Below are 16,353 nucleotides of genomic sequence, written 5' to 3' on the forward strand. Positions count from 1 at the left end.
ATAATCACCTTCGCCCAAACTCACGCATGCACACCAACGCACACCAACAATCACCTTCACCCAAACGCATGTGTGCACACCAACGCACACCAATACTCACCTTCACCCAAATGCGCGCGTGCACACCAACGCACACCAATAATCACCTTCACCCAAACGCACGCGTGCACACCAACGCACACCAATACTCACCTTCACCCAAATGCGCGCGTGCACACCAACGCACACCAATAATCACCTTCACCCAAACTCACGCATGCACACCAACGCACACCAATACTCACCTTCACCCAAACGCGCGCGTGCACACCAATGCACACCAACGCTCACCTTCACCCAAACGCACGCGTGCACACCAACGCACACCAACAATCACCTTCACCCAAACGCATGTGTGCACACCAACGCACATCAATAATCACCTTCGCCCAAACTCACGCATGCACACCAACGCACACCAATACTCACCTTCACCCAAACGCGCGCGTGCACACCAACGCACATCAATAATCACCTTCGCCCAAACTCACGCATGCACACCAACGCACACCAATACTCACCTTCACCCAAACGCGCGCGTGCACACCAACGCACACCAATACTCACCTTCACCCAAACGCGCGCGTGCACACCAACGCACACCAATAATCACCTTCACCCAAACGCACGCGTGCACACCAACGCTCACCTTCGTCCAAACTCACGCATGCACACCAATGCACACCAATACTCACCTTCACCCAAACGCGCGCGTGCACACCAACGCACACCAATAATCACCTTCACTCAAACGCACGCGTGCACACCAACGCACACCAATACTCACCTTCACCCAAACGCGCGCGTGCACACCAACACACACCAATACTCACCTTCACCCAAACGCGCGCGTGCACACCAACGCACATCAATACTCACCTTCACCCAAACGCGCATGTGCACACCAACGCACACCAATGCTCACCTTCGCCCAAAACTCACGCGTTCACACCAATGCACACCAATACTCACCTTCACCCCAACGCACGCACAAGCACAGCTGCTTTCACACTTATCAGGGGCACCATTTCAGATTTTGGTGGGGAGGGGCAACTTTGACCGTGATTCCAGGGGCTACAGAGGCACTTGACAAAACTAGTGGTTTGGCAGAGAACTTAGCAATTAGCTGACAGGAGCCCTGGATCGAATTCCTATAGAAAAGAAAGAAAATTCAATTAATATTAGACCCACTCAGCCCTAATACTAACATGTTCTGACAGCTTGTGGCAAGTCACTTAAGGGACCCTGGTTAGGTTTAAAAATGTAAAGTATATTCTTACTTTGGTACTAACTCTGCAGAGAGGGAGACCCCATCAGGACTCCTGGGTTCTATCTCAGCCCTGGGAGGGGAGTGGGGTCTAGTGGGTTACAGTTGGGGGCAGATACATCTGGGTTCTATATAAGAACATCAGAATGACCTGGGTCAGCCCAAAGGTCCAACTAGCCCAGTGTCCTGTCCTCTGACAGTGGCCAATGCCAGGTGCCCCAGAGGGAATGAACAGAACAGGGAATCACCAAGTGATCCATCCCCTGTCGCCCATTCCCAGCTGCTGGTCAAACAGAGGCTAGGGACACCATCCCTGCCCGTCCTGGCTAATAGCCATTGATGGACCTATCCTCCAGGAACTTATCTAGTTCCTTTTTGAACCCTGTTATAGTCTTGGCCTTCACAACATCCCCTGGCAAGGAGTTCCACTGAATGACTGTGCGTTGTGCGAAGAAATACTTCCTTTTATTTGTTTTAAACCTGCTGCCTAGGTTTCATTGGGTGACCCCTAGTTCTTGTGTTATGAGAAGGAGTAAATATCACTTCCTTATTTACTTTCTCCACACCAGCCACGATTTTATAGACCTCTAGCATATCCCCCCTTAGTCGTCTCTTTTCCAAGCTGAAATGTCCCAGGCTTATTAATCTCACTCACACGGCAGCCGTTCCATACAGTGGTGGCGAGTTGTATGGGCCCGTGGTGCCCGTGCCCACCAGTATGAGATCAGGGGGTCCTGGCTCCACCAAAGTTCAGGGCCGGGTCTCTCCCCCGTCCCCGCCTGCTGCCCCCATGCGCCTCCCCCAGCCTGTCCCCCTGGTCTCGCCTGCTGCCTGCAGGCAATTTAAAAGGGCCCGGGGGCCCCACCGCCACCAGCGGCAGCATAACAGGGATAAGGCGGCTTCCTGCCCACCTGCTCCACTTCCAGAAGTGGCCGGCACGTCCCTGCGGCCCCGTGGGGGCAGGGGGGGCCTTTGACTCTGCGCGCTGCCCCCGCCCCGAGCACCGATTCTGCCAACTACAGCCATTGGGAGCTGGGGGGGTGATGCCTGGGGCAGCAGTGTGTGGAGACCCCTCCGGCCCCCCGCCTAGGAGCTGCTGCCAGAGGGGGATGCGGGTCGCTTTTGGGAGTCGCCCGAGGTAAGCGCTGTACCCCTCACCCTCTCCTGCACCCCAACACCCTTCCACAGCCCAGACCCCTCACCCAAACTCCCTCCCAGAGCCTGACCCCTCCCCCCTCCTGCACCCCAACCCCCTTCTCCAGCCCAGACCCCACACCCAAACTCCCTCCCAGAGCCCGACCCCTCCCCCCTCCTGCACCCCAACCCCCTTCTCCAGCCCAGACCCCGCACCCAAACTCCCTCCCAGAGCCCTTCCCCTCCCCCCTCCTGCACCCCAACCCCCTTCTCCAGCCCAGACCCCACACCCAAACTCCCTCCCAGAGCCCGACCCCTCCCCCCTCCTGCACCCCAACCCCCTTCTCCAGCCCAGACACCGCACCCAAACTCACTCCTAGAGCCCGACCCCTCCCCCCTCCTGCACCCCAACCCCCTTCTCCAGCCCAGACCCCGCACCCAAACTCCCTCCCAGAGCCTGACCCCTCCCCCCTCCTGCACCCCAACCCCCTTCTCCAGCCCAGACCCCGCACCCAAACTCCCTCCCAGAGCCTGACCCCTCCCCCCTCCTGCACCCCAACCCCCTTCTCCAGCCCAGACCCCGCACCCAAACTCCCTCCCAGAGCCTGACCCCTCCCCCCTCCTGCACCCCAACCCCCTTCTCCAGCCCAGACCCCACACCCAAACTCCCTCCCAGAGCCCGACCCCTCCCCCCTCCTGCACCCCAACCCCCTTCTCCAGCCCAGACACCGCACCCAAACTCCCTCCCAGAGCCCGACCCCTCCCCCCTCCTGCACCCCAACCCCCTTCTCCAGCCCAGACACCGCACCCAAACTCACTCCTAGAGCCCGACCCCTCCCCCCTCCTGCACCCCAACCCCCTTCTCCAGCCCAGACCCCGCACCCAAACTCCCTCCCAGAGCCCGACCCCTCCCCCCTCCTGCACTCCAACCCCCTTCTCCAGCCCAGACCCCGCACCCAAACTCCCTCCCAGAGCCTGACCCCTCCCCCCTCCTGCACCCCAACCCCCTTCTCCAGCCCAGACCCCGCACCCAAACTCCCTCCCAGAGCCCGACCCCTCCCCCCTCCTGCACCCCAACCCCCTTCTCCAGCCCAGACACCACACCCAAACTCCCTCCCAGAGCCTGACCCCTCCCCCCTCCTGCACCCCAACCCCCTTCTCCAGCCCAGACCCCGCACCCAAACTCCCTCCCAGAGCCTGACCCCTCCCCCCTCCTGCACCCCAACCCCCTTCTCCAGCCCAGACCCCTCACCCAAACTCCCTCCCAGAGCCTGACCCCTCCCCCCTCCTGCACCCCAACCCCCTTCTCCAGCCCAGACCCCTCACCCAAACTCCCTCCCAGAGCCCTCCCCCTCCCCCCTCCTGCACCCCAACGCCCTTCTCCAGCCCAGACCCCGCACCCAAACTCCCTCCCAGAGCCTGACCCCTCCCCCCTCCTGCACCCCAACCCCCTTCTCCAGCCCAGACCCCTCACCCAAACTCCCTCCCAGAGCCCGACCCCTCCCCCCTCCTGCACCCCAACACCCTTCTCCAGCCCAGACCCCGCACCCAAACTCCCTCCCAGAGCCCGACCCCTCCCCCCTCCTGCACCCCAACACCCTTCTCCAGCCCAGACCCCGCACCCAAACTCCCTCCCAGAGCCCGACCCCTCCCCTCTCCCGCACCCCAACCCCCTTCTCCAGCCCAGACCCCGCACCCAAACTCCCTCCCAGAGCCTGACCCCTCCCCCCTCCTGCACCCCAACCCCCTTCTCCAGCCCAGACCCCGCACCCAAACTCACTCCTAGAGCCCGACCCCTCCCCCCTCCTGCACCCCAACCCCCTTCTCCAGCCCAGACCCCTCACCCAAACTCCCTCCCAGAGCCCGACCCCTCCCCCCTCCTGCACCCCAACCCCCTTCTCCAGCCCAGACACCGCACCCAAACTCACTCCTAGAGCCCGACCCCTCCCCCCTCCTGCACCCCAACCCCCTTCTCCAGCCCAGACCCCGCACCCAAACTCACTCCTAGAGCCCGACCCCTCCCCCCTCCTGCACCCCAACCCCCTTCTCCAGCCCAGACCCCGCACCCAAACTCACTCCTAGAGCCCGACCCCTCCCCCGTCCTGCACCCCAACCCCCTTCTCCAGCCCAGACCCCGCACCCAAACTCACTCCTAGAGCCCGACCCCTCCCCCCTCCTGCACCCAAACTCCCTTCCAGAGCCCGACCCCTCCCCTCTCCTGCACCCCAACCCCCTTCTCCAGCCCAGACCCTGCACCCAAACTCCCTTCCAGAGCCCGACCCCTCTCCCCTCCTGCACCCTAACCCCCTTCCACAGCCCAGACCCCTCACCCAAACTCACTCCTAGAGCCCGACCCCTCCCCCCTCCTGCACCCCAACCCTCTTCCACAGCCCAGACCCCTCACCCAAACACCCTCCCAGAGCCTGACCCCTCCCCTCTCCCGCACCCCAACCCCCTTCCACAGCCCAGACCTCTCACCTAAACTTCCTCCCAGAGCCCATGCCCCCGCACCCACTCCTGCACCCAAACTCCCTCCCAGAGCCTTAGGCAGGTGGGGGGAGGAGGGACGTCACTTGGTCCTGTTCTGGGCACAACCAAAAATTATACAAACCTGCCACCCCTGGTCCCATCCCCCTAATCATTTTTGTTTCCTTTCTTGGTACCTTTTCAATTCCAATATCTCTTTTTTGAGATGGGGCGACCACATCTGCGCACAGTATTCAAGGTGTGGACATACCATGGATTTATATAGAGGCAACATGATATTTTCTGGCTTATTGTCTATCCCTTTCTAAACGATTCCCAGCATTCTGTTCGCTTTTTTGACTCCGCTGCACATTGAGTGGATGTTTTCAGAGAACTCTCCACAATGACGCCAAGATCACTGAACAAAAACACTGACCCAGGAACCTATCCTTGTAACAAAGCCCGATGCCAACTCTGTCCACATATCTATTCAAGTGACACCATCATAGGGCCTAATCACATCAGCCATACCATCTGTGGCTCGTTCACCTGCACATCTACCAATGTGATATATACCATCATGTGCCAGCAATGCCCCTCTGCCATGTACATTGGCCAAACCGGACAGTCTCTACGCAAAAGAATTAATGGACACAAATCTGACATCAGGAATCATAATACTCAAAAACCAGTGGGAGAACACTTTAACCTGTCTGGCCATTCTTTGACAGACCTGCGGGTGGCTATCTTACAACAGAAAAACTTCAAAGACAGACTCCAACGAGAGACTGCTGAGCTGGAATTGATATGCAAACTAGACACAATCAACTCAGGGCTAAATAGGGATTGGGAATGGCTGAGCCATTACAAACATTGAATCTATCTCCCCTTGTAAGTATTTTCACACTTGCTTCTTATCAAACTGTCTGTACTGAGCCATCTTGATTATCACTTCAAAAGTTTTTTTCCTCTTACTTAATTGGCCTCTCAGAGTCGGTAAGACAACTCCCACCTGTTCATGCTCTCTGTATGTGTGTGTATATATATCTCCTCAATATATGGTTCACTCTATATGCATCCGAAGAAGTGGGTTGTAGCCCACGAAAGCTTATGCTCTAATAAATTTGTTAGTCTCTAAGGTGCCACAAGTACTCCTGTTATTTTTGCGGATACAGACTAACACGGCTGCTACTCTGAAAGATCTTTCTTGAGTGATAACAGCTCATTTAGACCCCGTCATTTTATAAGTATAGTTGGGATTATGGTTTCTAATGTGCATTACTTTGTATTTATCAACATTGAATTTCATCTGCCATTTTGTTGCCCAGTCACCCAGTTTGGTGAGATCCTTTTGTAGCTCTTCGCAGTCTGCTTTGGACTTGACTATCTTGAGTAATTTTGTATCATCTGCAAATTTTGCCACCTCACTGTTTGCTCCTTTTTCCAGATCATTTATGAATATGTTGAATAGCACTGGGCCCAGTACAGACCCCTGGGGGACACCACTATTTACCTCTCTCCAGTCTGAAAACTGACCAGTTATTCCTACCCTTTGTTTCACTGGAGTGCCTGGCACGGCTTTCAGGATCATGGAAACAGCCTTAATCTACTTTAATGACAAGTCTTTTGTTATCTTAATCACCTGCCCCTGGTTATAAACAAACTCCTGCCCCAGAGGCTGTGCTGCTCCCAGCTTCTGGACTCATCACATGTCACACTCATGCTCTGTTGCAGTTAAAAGCTCCGTCTGGGGCTACGGTGAGCAGATCTCAGGTACGAAACCCCGGAGGGGGGGTGCTAGAGCCCCCCCGTCCCCCTAAATGGCATCCCTTTACAGACACATACCCACATTCACACTCAGACACCAGCCAGGGGCCAGGGAACGTCTCAGGGGCTCGTGTCAGCACAAACCGAGTCTTCTCCAAGTATCTGAAGGGACAACATCTCCTCGGGGCTGGCCGCCCGCCGTGCCCAGGGTCTGTGCCGGGAAGTGGGGCTCCAGGAGTGGGTGGGTCGGTGTTTCCTTCTCCGAGCTCTGCTGGTGGCTGATCCCACAGAGCTGTCCCTTGTGCCCCGTGCCAGCACCAGCAGGGCTGGGCCCAGGGTAGCTGCTCGAAAGGCAGCAGGTGCAAATACTGCTGTGAGCTGGCGGGTGTGGCTGCACCCCTCTGCCCTCTGCTGGAGGGAATCAGAGCCCTTCACTTGTGTGTCATAGACCCCGTGCTGCTGACGGGGACGCTCAGCTGTTCGACCCCCGCCATTGCTGGGACGGTCTCAGTGACTGGGGTGGGCAGCAGAGGTGCGGCTGTGAAGGCTTCGCCGGCCCTAGACAAGGCTGCATTGCAAGTTCGTCTCCTAGCTGAGCAGGAACCAACCGCCCTGGAAATTCGAACACCCCCCCCAGTTTCAATTCTTGGGGAAAACACTGCATGGATGGATGGATGGATGGATGGATGAGGGATATGGAGGGATAGGGGTGGATGGAGGGAAATGGGGGGCTGGCTGGCTGCCTGGCTGGATAGAGGAGGGATAGGGATGGATGGATGGAGGGGGAGGGAGGGATGGCTGGATGGAGGGATGGATAGAGGAGGGATAGGGATGGAGGGAGGGATGGAGGGGGAGGGAGGGATGGCTGGATGGAGGGATGGATAGAGGAGGGCTAGGGAGGGATGGAGGGAGGGGGAGGGAGGGATATAGGGATAGGGAGGGAGGGAGGGAGGGATGGAGGGATGGATAGAGGAGGGATAGGGATGGGTGGAGGGATGGATAGAGGAGGGCTAGGGAGGGATGGAGGGAGGGATGGAGGGAGGGGGAGGGAGGGAGGGAGGGATGGATGGAGGGATGGATAGAGGAGGGATAGGGATGGATGGAGTGGGAGGGAGGGATGGATGGGTGGAGGGATGGATAGAGGAGGGCTAGGGAGGGAGGGAGGGGGAGGGAGGGATGGATGGGTGGAGGGATGGATACAGGAGGGATAGGGATGGATGGAGGGGGAGGGAGGGATGGATGGGTGGAGGGATAGGGATGGATGGAGGGGGAGGGAGGGATGGATGGGTGGAGGGATGGATAGAGGAGGGATAGGGATGGATGGAGGGGGAGGGAGGGATGGATGGGTGGAGGGATGGATAGAGGAGGGATAGGGATGGATGGAGGGGGAGGGAGGGATGGATGGGTGGAGGGATGGATAGAGGAGGGATAGGGATGGATAGAGGAGGGCTAGGGAAGGATGGAGGGGGATGGAGGGAGGGATGGAGGGAGGGGAGGGAGGGATATAGGGAAAGAGGAGGGATAGGGAGGGAGGGAGGGGGAGGGAGGGATGGATGGGTGGAGGGATAGGGATGGATGGAGGGGGAGGGAGGGATGGATGGATGGGTGGAGGGATGGATAGAGGAGGGATAGGGATGGATGGAGGGGGAGGGAGGGATGGATGGATGGAGGGATAGGGATGGATGGAGGGGGAGGGAGGGATGGATGGGTGGAGGGATGGATAGAGGAGGGATAGGGATGGATGGAGGGGGAGGGAGGGACGGATGGGTGGAGGGATGGATAGAGGAGGGATAGGGATGGATGGAGGGGGAGGGAGGGATGGATGGGTGGAGGGATGGATAGAGGAGGGATAGGGATGGATGGAGGGGGAGGGAGGGATGGATGGGTGGAAGGATGGATAGAGGAGGGATAGGGATGGATGGAGGGATGGAGGGAGGAGGAGGGAGGGAGGGAGGGATGGGTGGAGGGATGGATAGAGGAGGGACGGAGGGAGGGGGAGGGCTGGCTGTCCGGCCGGCTGGAATGAGGAGAGGTGTAAGACCAGAGGTGTAAGAAAGCTGGAGGCCCAGGCCCTTTAAATTGCCCCCCGAGCCCCACTGCTGGAGCCCTGGGGTAGGGCTGTGGGGCTCTGGGGGCTATTTAAAAAGTCCGGGGCTCCTGTTGCTTCTACCGCCCCAGCCCTTTAAATAGCCGCCGGAGCCCCGGGCTGCTGCTGCTACCCCGGGGGGGGGGGGGGGGCACTTACGTTACAGGGTGGGCTGGGGCTGGCTCTGACTCCCTCAGCCACGCCCCCTCCGCCCTAGGCCACGCCCCTTCCGGGGGCCAGAGCTGGCGCCAGCGTAGCGGTAAGTCACTGGACTCACTTTCACCCCGCGTAAGACCGTCTGCACAGTGAGCAGGTTTCTCCTGGCTGCGTGACGCCCTTCCGCCGCCGGAGCTCTTTTCCCAGCGAATTCCCGCCGGCGCTCCCCCGAGGGACTGGGAGTCGCCGGTTTCTCGCTGGAAGTCGGGGAAGGGCCGAGTCCCCCCCGGGACTGTGCAGCAAAGGCAAAGGGGAAGTGTCATTTCACAGGCTCTCGTCTCTCTCTAGGTGTTGGCCAAAGCAGAAGCCCCCGGCTTTCCCCTCCCACCCGGACTTTCCTGCCTCCCGGTTCATAGAGCTCCCCACCCTGCCCCGGCCCTGCCATTGATAAAACCTCACACCAGCCTCTGCTGTGCCGGGGCGGGGCGGGGGAGAGAGCGCAGCCTCCCATGTGACACTCACATCAGAGACAGTTAACCACAAACCAGCCCCAAAATAACCCTGAGCACATGAGAATTTCCCCACAACACCCGGCTGACGCTGCAGCGGCGCCAGGGCTGACCCGCTCCGGAAGGGCACGTGGTGCTGCGGAGTCACCCAGGGTGCAGCTTGGCCTCTGGGCAAAGGGAGCAGCACGGAGCTGCGGGCTCCGGCGGGACTGAGGCTGGCACAGGGGGGAGGGCGTGGGAGTGAGACTCAGGGGAGCTGGGAGCTCTTCCCAGCTCTGCCCCTGGCTGGGGGCAGCTTCTTTCCCCTCGCTGTGCCTGGGAGCTCTTCAACGCAGGGACTGCTGGAGGGGGATAGCTCAATGGCTTGAGCATTGGCCTGCTAAACCCAGCGTTGTGAGTTCAATCCTTTAGGGATCTGGGGCAAAAATGTGTCTGGGGATTGGTCCTCCTTTGAGCAGGGGTTGGACTACATACCTCCTGAGGTCCCTTCCAACCCTGATGGTCTATGATTCTATGAGTGTCTCTTACTCTGTGTCAGGGCGGCGCCTGGCACGACGGGCCCTGATCTCGGTCAGGGTCTGGGCAGCGCCTGTCGTGACGGGGCCCCAATCTCGGCTGGGGTCTGGGCAGCGCCCACCACGACGGGGCTCTGATCTCAGCCGGGGTCTGAGCAGCGCCCGGAGCGACGGGGTCCTGGTCTCAGTTGTGGCACTACTATAATACAAATAATAATGACTCTAATGACCTGCTGTGACATTATTGACATAAACTGCAACCAATGTTATATATTTGCAGCAAATATTGTACCAAGGTTGTTGTGTGAGGCGTCTATATAGAGGTTATGGTTTGCTGGTTATGATGATGCTGTCTGTGTGTGTGTGTCATTTGTGTAGTTGAAGTTATGAATATTGGCTCTGTACTTGTTTGATTTTAAGTAGCCTCAGTGAAGCATTTGGTCAGCTTCTTGAGAAAAGACTATTCTCAGTAAGTGCCCAATCAAGAAACACTTAACTGACAATGGACTTTGGGAGACGCCAATCCACATCTGAGCTTTCCTGGGAACGTTCAGGCTAACATGGAAACAATGGTGTCGGCCTGTAAACTGAGTCATGCACGGACATGTGACTTGCCCATGTGACTCCAGACTCCATCTTGCGGCTGTGATTTTCCACAGTAAGAATGAAGGGGTCCTTCCACCTGGCAGAGAATATAAAAGGCCCTGAAAACTCCTCCATCTTGTCTTCAATCCTGCTTCTGACCTCTGGAGAAACTTTGCTGCAAACTGAAGCTCTGAACAAAGGACTGAACGACCAATCCCAGCTGGGGATGTTCCAGAGACTTGATTTGAACCTGCAGTTTATTCTATCGCTGCTACAAGCCTGAACCAAGAACTTTGCCGTTACTGGATGTCATTGATTCCGTGTAACCAATTCTAGCTCTCATCCAGATCTTTTTCCTTTTATGAATAAACCTTTAGATTTTAGATTCTAAAGGATTGGCAACAGCGTGATTTGTGGGTAAGATCTGATTTGTATATTGACCTGGGTCTGGGGCTTGGTCCTTTGGGATCGGGAGAACCTTTTTCCTTTGACTGGGGTATTGGTTTTCATAACCATCTGTCCCCATAACGAGTGGCACTGGTGGTGATACTGGGTAACTGGAGTGTCTAAGGGAATTGCTTGTGTGACTTGTGGTTCGCCAGTGGGGTGCGACCGAAGTCCTCCCTGGCTGGCTGGTTTGGTTTGCCTGGGTGTGCAAAGGACCCCAGCCTGGAGCTGTAACTGCCCTGCTCTGAGCAATTTGTCCTGAATTGACACTCTCCGTTGGGTCCCGCCGACGGCAGCATCGTTACACCTGCTTTGCCTAGTGTGTCATAATCTTCATGCCGAGCTGGTGTGAGTTCGGAGCCGCTGGGCAGCCCTCACCCTAGGCAGCCGGGGCAAGCGTCTGTCCGGCCCGGAGAGCTCTGCCGCAGCGCAGAACGGCCACGCAGGCTCCTCCGCCCGAGAGCGCCGAGCTGCTGGAGGCCGCAGGAGGTCTCTGGCCGCTGTGGGTGCAGGCTGCAGGATTACGTAGTGGGGGGGGTAATTTCCTGCTCCCCCCCCCCCCCGAAGGGGTACTTTACGGTGGCTCAGGAGGGGCGAAATAACCCACTAGGCTGCACCGGGGGGAGCCCCAGGCGAGACGGAGAGGCACTGATTGAAGGGGGAGCCCAGAGGCAGGGGCTGGCAGAAAGCCAGGCAGCGAGAGCAGGAGGGCTGCCCCGTGGAGGTCCGCAGTCCCGGCCTGGGCCTAGCGAGGAGAGGAGGAAACCCGGGGGGAGCAGAAGGCCAGGGATCCTGGCCCTGTGGGAAGGGGTGACCCAGAGGGCTGGCAGAGGGGGAAGCCTGCAGAGGGTGGAGTAGGAAGAGGCCCAGGGTTGGGACGGTGCAGATCTTGGCTGCTGGAACCCGGAGTAGCGGGTGGGCCCGGGTTCCCCTACCCGCCACCGGAAGATGGCCTGGAATGGCTCCTGGGCAGCTGGTCCGGTGAGACAGCGACTCCCAGAGAGCGAGAGGGGCCGTGGCACGAGGGAGCGTCGGGCTGGGCAGAGCCACAAGGGGACGCTCCAAGGTGAGCGAGCCCCGTTACGGGCCGTGGGGGGCACCCAGCTGGGCTGGCCAGGCGAGAGCAGCCCCGCAGCACTGCCCCAGAAGCAATGCAAGGTCCTGTCAGGAGATCTAGGTTCAATTCCTGCCTCCGCCACTGACACCCCGTGAGTGACCTTAGGCCAGTCACTTCACCTGTCTGCCTCAGTCGGCAGACGGGACGATGCTTCCCAGGGGAGAGGAGAAACTCAACAGCGCAGCGTCACCAGCTCTCCCGTGTCTAATTGAAAGCCCCTGCTCCTGGAGCCAGGTGATGACACCAGAGGGGAAAAGGTGTGTGACCCTGATGTCTTGGAGCTCGGGGGGGGGGGGGGAGGAAAAGCCCCCAACATTCCTCGTGATGTGGATTTACAAAACCTCATGATTTGTGGGGCCTGACTCGTGATTTTCGAACATCTGGACTCAGTGTGTGTGCGTGTGTGTGTGTGTGTGTGCAGTTTATCAGCGTGTGGTTGTAGGTAGGTAGGGAGGGGTGTGTATGGGGATGGAGAGTGGAGGGAGGGGAGGGTGTGTGGGGGAGGGAGAGGGGTGTGTATGGGGATGGGGTGTGGGGGGGAGGGAGGTGTATGGGGGAGGGAGGGGTGTGTGGGGGGGGAGGAGACTGGGAGGCGGAGGGAGAGGGGTGTGTATGGGGATGGGGGTGTAGGAGGGTGGGTGGAGGGGTGTGTACGGGGAGGGAGGGAGGGGTGTGTGTATGGGGATGGGGTGTGGGGGTGGAGGGGTGTGTATGGGGATGGGAGGTGTGTGTGTAGGAGGGATGGATGAATAGCTGACCCCATACACAGACAGAGAGACGGGGCGGAACGCTAGAGCAGGTCTAGAAGAGCGCTGGTTACTTTGGCAGAGCAAAGGGGCGTTAACGTGAGGGGGAACCGGTCCCCGGGGAATCCCCCTGTGTGGGGCTCCCCTGCTCGGTGTGGTGCTCCCAGCCCCCGGTTCAGGGCACAGGTCGGGGCTGTGGCGGGACACACTGCACTACGGCTGTTCCCCGCTTCCCAGGGCTCGTGGGGACCAGACTGAGGTAGAGCAGCCCTGAGGCTGCTCCGTGCACACCAGGAAACGAGCGGGGCCCAGAATACAGGGCGCGCAAATGAGGTTTAAATCCACTTCTCACGCTCCATCCCCTGCCCCAAACACAAGAACAGGGGAGCCGAGAATCTGGCGCTTGGATTCTGACCGTGAATCCACGTGAACACTCACAGCAGGCGGTGGGGGGGGTGGGAACGGGGGGGAGCCAATCTGCAGAGATTCTGTGGGGAGCGCAGGGTCCATGCAGTTCCCCCCCCTCCCCCCCGCCAAGGCCCAGCCGCAGCCTTGAAGCATCACATGTCCCAGTTGTGGCCATGACCCCACCCCCCGCATTGGCTCCAGAGGCCTCGGAGAATCTGGCATGTCCCAGGCATTGGCCGCAGAGCAGAGGGACAGAGCCGCTAGTGCAGGGGAAACGCAGGGGGAGGGAAAGCCGCCGGGAAGGGGCGGGTGATGGATGGAATTTCAGGGCGGATGTTTTGGGACCCCGCGCAGCCTCTGTAAGGTCTGAGCAGCCCAGGAGTGTAGAACAACAAAGCACCAGGGCAGGCCGAGTCCTGCCTTCGCTGCACCGCTGCAAATCCGGAGTAACTCACTGACACAGCGGAGCTGTTGCGGATTTGCAGTGGTGGAGCAGAGGCGAATTTGGCGCGTGAATGGCCACATTTCAAAGCAGGTTCCCAAAGGCTCAGCAGCACCCCCAGACAGGGCCAAACTTTCCGAAACGCCTAAATAAGCAGCCAGATTTTCAGACCCAGCAGCCTTGGGCCGACCCTAGTGACCAGCGCGCCGCAAGACTCGTGCCGGTTATGTGCCTAACTGGGCACTGCGCAGTCTGGAAAGTCTGCCCCGAACAGGAATGCAGCCACCTCTGGGGTGGAACGCAGCAGCTGCCCAGCTCCAGCCCTGCTGCCCGGCAGGAAGCGAAGACAAGTCCTGAAATGACAGTGGGGGAGTTTAGCTATTTACCAGAACCAGGTTAAGAGCCTCGTTATGGGGGGCGGGGGCTGTGATCACCATGGGCGGGATCCTGAGCCTGGCTTTTAGGTGCAGCGTTTTGGAGAACTCCCCGGGGGCCGGGGGCTAGTTCCGTCTGTGTGGGAATGAGTCTGATGAACTCAGCCTGGAACAAGGAAGCGAAACCCCCCGGTGCTAACGCCTGGGCCGGGCAGCCCCAGGCAAGGCTCTGACACGTCTCCATAAATGGAAGAAATGCCTGGCAGATACACAGGTCCAAAGATCTGCGGCGTGGCCCCGCCCCGCCCAGGCCCCGCACTCCTGTGCCACGCAGGTCCGCTCGACTAGGACCCAGGAGTGTGACGGGCACTTGGGGGGAGGAGCGGGGCTTTCAAATGAGGGGGAGGGGCCCCTGAGACTGCCCTGGGCTGGGGGGGGCCCAGCACATAGGCCCTGCACCTGTCTTGCTCCTGGTGTAGGCGGGTGGTGCTGACGGCACATGGTGCGGGGGGGGGGGGGGGGGGTCAGGCTCTGCGCTGGGTCTCTGGAAGCCTGGGTTTGATTCCCAGCTCTGCCACAGACGCCCTGTGTGACCTTGGGCAAGTCACTGCATCCCTCCAGGCTGAGCTTCCCCACCTGTGACTGGGGATAATGAACCTTCCCTTGTCTCCGAGCGTGAGCTCTTGGGGCAGGGGGCTGTCTCTGCCTGGGCAGCACCGGGGCCCGGATCTGGGTCAGGCTCAGGGCAGTGCCCAGCCTGCTGGGGCCCAGATCTGGGTCAAGTCCCTTAATACAAACAATGAGCGAACAGATTCCACAATGTTTCCTTTCTTTAAAGGCTCTGCTATCTCCAGCAATGCTTGGCGCTGCCTGTGTATCCCACAGCACCACTTTCTTGCCCCCAGCGTGTCCGGCGGGAGGGTGTCGTGGTGTCGTGTGCACTCGGAGAGTCATGCAGCGCGGCCCTTTGGCCCCCATGTCTGACTGCAGGGCTGTTTTAAGCCAGCGACGGAGCTGTCACACACACACACACGCACACACACGCACCCCGTTCTGACGGGACGGCAGAACCAGAGCCAGGAATGGGAGCCAGGTGTCCTGAGCCCCGGCACATTGCTCTGACCACTAGGCAACACCGACTTGCTTGTTTTATTACCCTGTTTTCCAGATGGGGAAACTGAGGCACAGAGCGACTCAGGGACGTGCCCAAGGTCACACGGGGAGTCAGTGGTGGAGCTGCAAATTGACCCCAGCTCCCCCAAGTCCCAGCCCAGCACCCTGACCACAAGGCCAAATGGCCCCCCCTTGGGCTGCAGAGAGTTTTGACAAGTGTCGTTATTTATGCTGTAAATACTTGTTCATCCCTTGAGCATCCCCTAAACCACAAGGATGAAACGAGACGCCGCAGAGCGCCGCTGACACGACTCCCACCGCGCGCTCACCCCGGGGGATGTAGCAGTCGTGGGAATGCAAACAGGAAGCTGGGTTAAAGGTGATCCACGGGGGGAGGGGAGGAAGGGGTAGTTAGATGCGTGTCTGGTGTTATACACGTGCATGCGCGGCAGGATATATTTTATTTTTGTTCATGCAGCATCCGGAATGGGCCCTAGTTCTGACCGGGCCTCCGGCTGCTGTTCTAAGAAATAAACAACAGCAGCCAGAGCGTCTTGCCCTCCGTAGCGTCTGTCCGCCCGTCTGCCTGTCCTTCTGTCCCTCTATATTCTTCTAATAATTAGTAGTTATTTGTGTATTTGTAGCTAATTTATTTATATTACTATCGCTCCATCCCCACACATATCTATCTATCCCCATCCACCCCCTCTATCTATCTATCCCCATCCACCCCCTCTATCTATCTATCCCATCCACCCCCTCTATCTATCTATCCCCATACACCCCATCTATCTATCTATCTATCTATCTATCTATCTATCTATCTATCTATCTATCTATCTATCTATCTATCTATCCCCATACACCCCATCTATCTATCTATCTATCTATCTATCTATCTATCTATCTATCTATCTATCTATCTATCCCCATACACCCCATCTATCTATCTATCTATCTATCTATCTATCTATCTATCTATCTATCTATCTATCTATCCCATCCACCCCCTCTATCTATCTATCCCATCCACCCCCTCTATCTATCTATCTATCTATCTATCTATCCCCATACACCCCTATCTATCTATCTATCTATCTATCTATCTATCCCCATACACCCCTATCTATCTATCTATCTATCTATCTATCTATCTATCTATCTATCTATCTATCTATCTAT

The sequence above is a fragment of the Emys orbicularis genome, chromosome 19 (assembly GCF_028017835.1).
Source record: "Emys orbicularis isolate rEmyOrb1 chromosome 19, rEmyOrb1.hap1, whole genome shotgun sequence".
Classification (NCBI taxonomy): Eukaryota; Metazoa; Chordata; order Testudines; family Emydidae; genus Emys; species Emys orbicularis.